This window comes from Pinus tabuliformis, chromosome 7, assembly GCF_031772625.1.
Source record: "Pinus tabuliformis cultivar Carrire ecotype Pingquan chromosome 7, CPIR1, whole genome shotgun sequence".
In the NCBI taxonomy this organism is placed as follows: Eukaryota; Viridiplantae; Streptophyta; class Pinopsida; order Pinales; family Pinaceae; genus Pinus; species Pinus tabuliformis.
Window position 1 is genome coordinate 550803922 of NC_142293.1, and position 6165 is coordinate 550810086.

Consider the following 6165-nt stretch of genomic DNA (forward strand, 5'->3'; position numbering starts at 1 on the left):
TGGAGGGAGGAGGTAAAGTGACTATTGTTGGCAGATATTTCAACAATCCATCTAGCATCTTTGGATGTTCAGGTTCCTAAAAGAGGATATGATGGGAAAGGACATTATGGAGCACCCAATGTGCATTTTGCGCTTAGCAGACCTCCTTAGTTTCTAATTCATTTACCTGGCACCAAATGTGGGATGCAATGACATTATCATATAGTGTCATGTGTTCATCTGCAACAGGGGTAGTGGGTGGGTGATCTCTTCCCCTTCAACAACTAATGTTGTAGACTCTTCCTTGTTCAGAAATGATGGTGGTGTAATTGGCATCAGTGAGGCTTGCAGGGCCCATAGGGGTGTCAATGATTACAAGTGTAGAGAAAGTGGGAGAATGAGGCTAGACGTTGAGTAAGGAAGAGGAAAAATCCAAATTGTAAGCATGATGAAAGGAATAAATATGTAGTGGGTGTCATCTGAGCAATTATTGATACAATGCATGTTAGAATTTTGTGAGAGGCTAGTAATAAAGGGAGGTGGTGTCATGGTTATGTGAGCGAGGGATAAAGGACAAAAAGTGGAGTGTGCCATCATTTCGACCTTAATCTAGTGGTAGGGCCATTCATGAAACCCTAATTCAAGGGGGTTCTCGAGGTTTAAGTGAAATTGTAGGTGGGATTCCTTCTCTATCACTAGGATGAGGGTTTTCAAAACCATTCCAATAGAGTAATGAATTGTAACTGTCCCTATACTTAATCAAATGGTGTTTAACATGAATGCATATCAAACTGTGGTGAAATAAGATGTGTTCAGGATTTTGACAATTCGTTTAATAAATCTTGGCCATTTTAGAAAGGATTTTGTGCAAATAAAATGTATATTTCAACATAAAACCAATAAATAATATGTATATGATACAGAAACTAAAGTCCATATCTATACTCATAGGTAATAAAATTCCCATTGAGGTGAAGCATTTCCTTCCATTTTATTTTCACAAAATCAATAGTCATACCTTTCACACTGTAGGTGTAATCCTTTGAGACCGTAAATTCTCACTAGAGGATATCCTATACTAGGAAATTCTTTGACAAATATTCACCCTTAGTAGAAAGATATGTTCATTTAACATTGAAGTTTTCATCAATCAACATCTCAATATCTCCAAATTGGCTCTATGGCAATTTTAAGTGGAGGAAAAATCATTGAATACATTTCCATTATGACCTTGGAGATTATGAATAAAATTCCACCATCTAGCTTCCTATAATAGATTGACATAATCTTCGTAAGCCTTAATAATTTGGCCTCCAAGAAGCTCTGTTCGAACTTGCCAAATATCCAAGTGTTAAAACTTACATTTACCAACATGGATGGGAAAATTCATGTCATTGTATAAATATATGATTAATTCGACATCATACCCTGTTGCATATATTACATGACCTGTTTCTCTCAAGTATTAACTCTAAGAATTACGACCTATCCATCACATAGGTGTATTGGGATTTACCCCATTACAAATTTGTTTATGAAAATAACGAATGTTCATAGTGTTAAGTTATACCACCTTAGGTTATAATTACAAAAAACCCAAAACATAAATATCAAGATTAAAAGCACTAGGTGGTGATAAATAATTTAAGGCCAGACCCCATTAATATAGTATGTAATATGAAAAACATGGTTACACATATATTCTAATAAAGTCCAAAAATATAATTAAATCATTCATATTCGAAAACCATATAGCATATAAAAACACCATTTCATAGGTATAAGTTCAATCCATAACCAAGGCAAAGGAAATATTAAAAACACTAGGATTTGCAATTCCATCAAGATTTCTCATAAAAAAAATTGAATGTGATGTTAGTAACTATGTGAGGTTGATGTTGTATTGACCCATAAAAAAAAATACATACATAAACCAATTGTTGTTAGGATTTAGGATCTTCCTTCCAGGTCATCATCAAAATCATATATGTAATGAAAATAAGACTATGCTAAAATTCTAAACAAACTAGTAGAATCATCACACAAGAATAAAATCTTTGCTTCCAAAAATATTAAGTCATCATTTTAGATCACTTAGCTAAAGCAAGGAAGTTGAAATAAACAAAAAAATAGAAAGGAAGGATCCATTTCATTCCTAGAATGTAAGGGGAGGTTGTTAGGTGGCCAACAAATGGTGACACACTAGATGAATCAATTGTCTTTCACTAGAAACCTCCACAATGTTAAGGAAATATAAATCATATGTTAGATAAAAATAGATGTGAAATAAACTGAAAATAGATTGCTCTGATTCAGATTAAAATTGATTGAGATATTCCATTCACAAACATCTTCCTATAACTCTCATCACTATACATAAATTACATATGTTAGAATTTATTATTATTAAAATATTAAGGGAATTTATAAATAAGAAATTAAACAAGGAAAACATTTAACTCGGAAAGTAGTGTAAACATGTCTTTAATACCAAATGAATTGCCTCTGTTTCATTTAAGCATCTATACCTTCGACAAAGGCACATTTTAACCTAAATTTAGATGCTTTCATACCTACTATTAGGAATGATAATTTACATATTTATTTAATTTATTTTCCTTATTCAAGATTTGGCTAAAGACTTATGTCCAGATTTTTTAGCTAGATAATGGTACTGCCATTGATAGAAGATTATGAAACGAAAAAATCGGCTCATAACAAGACCTCTTGTCTTTCAGTATTATGACTGAAAGTCATCACCATGACTTGGTGACCAGATATGGCGATGTCATTTCCAAATCATCCATGACCATGGTATGCAGGCTCATAATGACACCTCCTATCCCTCAACTAACTCTATCAATAACGATTTAACTAAATTAGTTAGTAACCCCGCAAGGGATCCTCTAACAGGTGGGGAAGCAAATATTAACAAAAAGCTAATTAAGAGTAGAAAGTGGTGTAAGAGGTTAAACATCACTAAACTTGCAGTGATTAAACTATCTATTAAATACCAATGATTGGATAATAAACTCCCTTGATAAAATATGGCAAAGTTAAATATTTTTTTGTAGCGATGATAATTGTTTTAGATATTTTGAACAAAAAATCATCTTTTCTATTTTGTGAAAATCAAGAACATACAATCTAGTATGTTGGAACATCAACAGGAAAATAATCATCTTCTTAAAGTTTTCCTTCTAATTGAATTTTAGTCATAAATTTTGGCTTAAGACAGTGATCATGTCAAAACAAGTTAGCAAAAAAAAAAAAAACTACTCAAAACAAAAATTGCGTGAAACAACAAGCAATATTTACAAATTAAACTTCCCTGAAGTGATCTAGGAATAGTATTTTTTAAGGAGTTGACTATTGGCTGGAGGTGATTTTGACTGTCCCTCTAGAGTGTGCAGTCAAAATGTGCTAGGGTCAATCTCTTCCATAATAATAAAAGGCCCAAGCCATAACTTTTGAAACTTTGTATATTTTCCATTCTCCTCATGTGCTTTGTCCCACTTGAGTACTATAACACATAATTCCAAGTTTCAATTAGAGGATTATTTTTCATCAAAGCTGTAACACCCTCCTCCAACATTTACCTAAGTTAATTAGTCTGTTGGGGTAAACATGTGAAGAGAGCATACTATGATATGATTCAACTCCACATGTATAGTTAAGGAAGTGGAACTTGCAAAAAACAACCAATCTAACCTTCTACACATGTTACAAAACCTTCAAGAGCCATCCAACCCTTTCAAGTGACCAACCCCTGAGATAACATGACATTTTATTGACTTAGAGCCTCAGTCTCTCCCATGACATGGGCATGCATGAGACTGCGACCCTCTAGTTTCTCCCACAACTAGGGAATCCCAGTGACTGGGGACTTTTTCAGCTAGTTCTAAGCTAGCGACCTTGTATTTTGTGCCACTTTTTCAAGGTCAAGACTCAAGCCATGACCCATAACTCCATGAAACCTATAGGAATGATAAATAACATAGAAACAAGGTACTAATGCAAAAAAATTGTTAGTTAATTGATTGGACCCATACTAGCCATGATATGCATTTCGTTAAACATGTCATAAATATGCATTCTATAGGTCATAATAACAAATATGATAATAGGGGTCTCATGCTTATGTGAGAATCACTATGAAGCATTGATGCCTTATCACATTAGTTTCATTATCATCTATTAGGAAATATATTCATTTCTCATTCATTTAAAAATCAAAACATGATGAGAGCCATACATCATCACTATCATAAAACATACTCATAATTTTCATATAAACAACATAAATAACAAGAATAAAACAACCATTAAATCTATATATAAACCAATACATTTACACATGAAATGCCAAGGAGAAGGAAATATTATTAATGAATGCATAAGGCAATCAGGTTTAGACTTCCATGTACCACCCAACCATAGATTAGCTGAGCCAAATATTTCATTCAACCAATCACCCACGTGCCATACTCGAAGCATGAATGTAGGACTTATGGCTAGAAATCAACTAGGGCTTCCCAAGGATAAACCACCTCACCCTCATCAATAGAACTAGGTTGCATCACAATCCCCATCAGATCACTAAGCCCTAAACAAGAACGAATGCCACCCTATTTCTCGACCTACACCATGAGGAATTTTCATGTCTCTTAATATCTAGGATTTACCGTACATCCTGTCATACAACGGTCGAGTATCCTTAGGCCCAATCAAGACTCAGCCCTCCAAGATTTACTATATAGCCTACCATTCACCGACCAAGGATTCTTAGGCTTGATCGAGGGAATCGACCTCTAGGATTTAAGGTATATCCCATCATCCAAGGGGCGAGGATTCCTAGGCCCAGCGAGGAAACACAAAATCTGACCTTACCGCAACCAACAATATGGTTCAAGGGTTACTAGGCCAAGGCTTTACCGCAATCCACGGGCTGATTCAAGGATCACTAGGCCATGTGTTCTTTCTTTTAGAGACCACCTCACTTAGTTTCGAATCCATCCAACAATCCAACTCGACCAAAACATGAGAACCCCATCACACCATGGTTATCTAGAAATGGCAAGGCAAGGATGAAAAACACTGTCAAACCTAGAAAAATCAATGTCAATGACAACAATAGAAACAATAACATACATGCATAACCATGCATGCCAAAATTAGCAAGGAAATCATAGATGCAACTTGATACCTACAAATAATCCTATTGTAGTCGCTTGATCATGCTCTTCCTTGCTTAATTTTTTACTTCCTCTTGCCTTCTTTTCTTTTCTTGATCCAATGTCGAAGTGATCCAAGAAAAATCTAAGTTTCCAAGAGTGAGAGAGAGAGAGAATAAATAGAGATCTCCAAAAATGAACTGACAAAAGGTTACCAACTAATCCTTAGAATCCTTTTTATTAATGAGGCTTCTATTTTCTTCAATTTTCCATTATTTTCCTTCATTTTCCTCCTCACATGCAACCTGTGACCTTTCACCTTCTTTTTCTCCTAATTTCCTTTATTATCATAGATAAAATGCCAATTAATGCCTCATGCCTTTCCAAAGCCTTTTCCCTTGACTTTTCCAATTTCCTTAGCCGTAATAAAGTAAATGAACACTCACATTAGAATTAGTATGTATGGTTGTTGGAAGCGAAAGATGGATATGGTAACGCCCATGATTTACAACATGAATTGAATGCAGGAGGAGAGAGAAAATGAGAGGATATTAATAAACATAAGGATCTTGAAGTTCAGTCATGGGATCAACCTAAAGAGGCCCCGATCCACATATTTATGAGAACCTTAACTGGGAAACTATTTGTATGAGGATCTAGAACTGGGAGTGGGTGCAAACTTTGAAACAAAAGATTCAAGAGAAAATCAGTATCCCAACAGCACTACAAAATATGATATACGCAGGGAAAACAATGCAAGAGAACTACAAGGTGTAGGATTATGGCATTGGTCCTGATTCGACCATCATCCTTAAATTAAGGCTTCTTGGAGGATGCCCTTATTCAAGCTCCAAAGTCCCAGTTTCATTCAAAGATGCAATCAAAGGGAAGGCATAGCCACAAAAACAACTGGAATAGGCATGCACCCTCCCTGGTGCCTCTATTGTGGAGAATATGACCCAAGTGACAGCGCTAACAATCAATTTGCCTGAGGTAAACGAGATTTATGGGG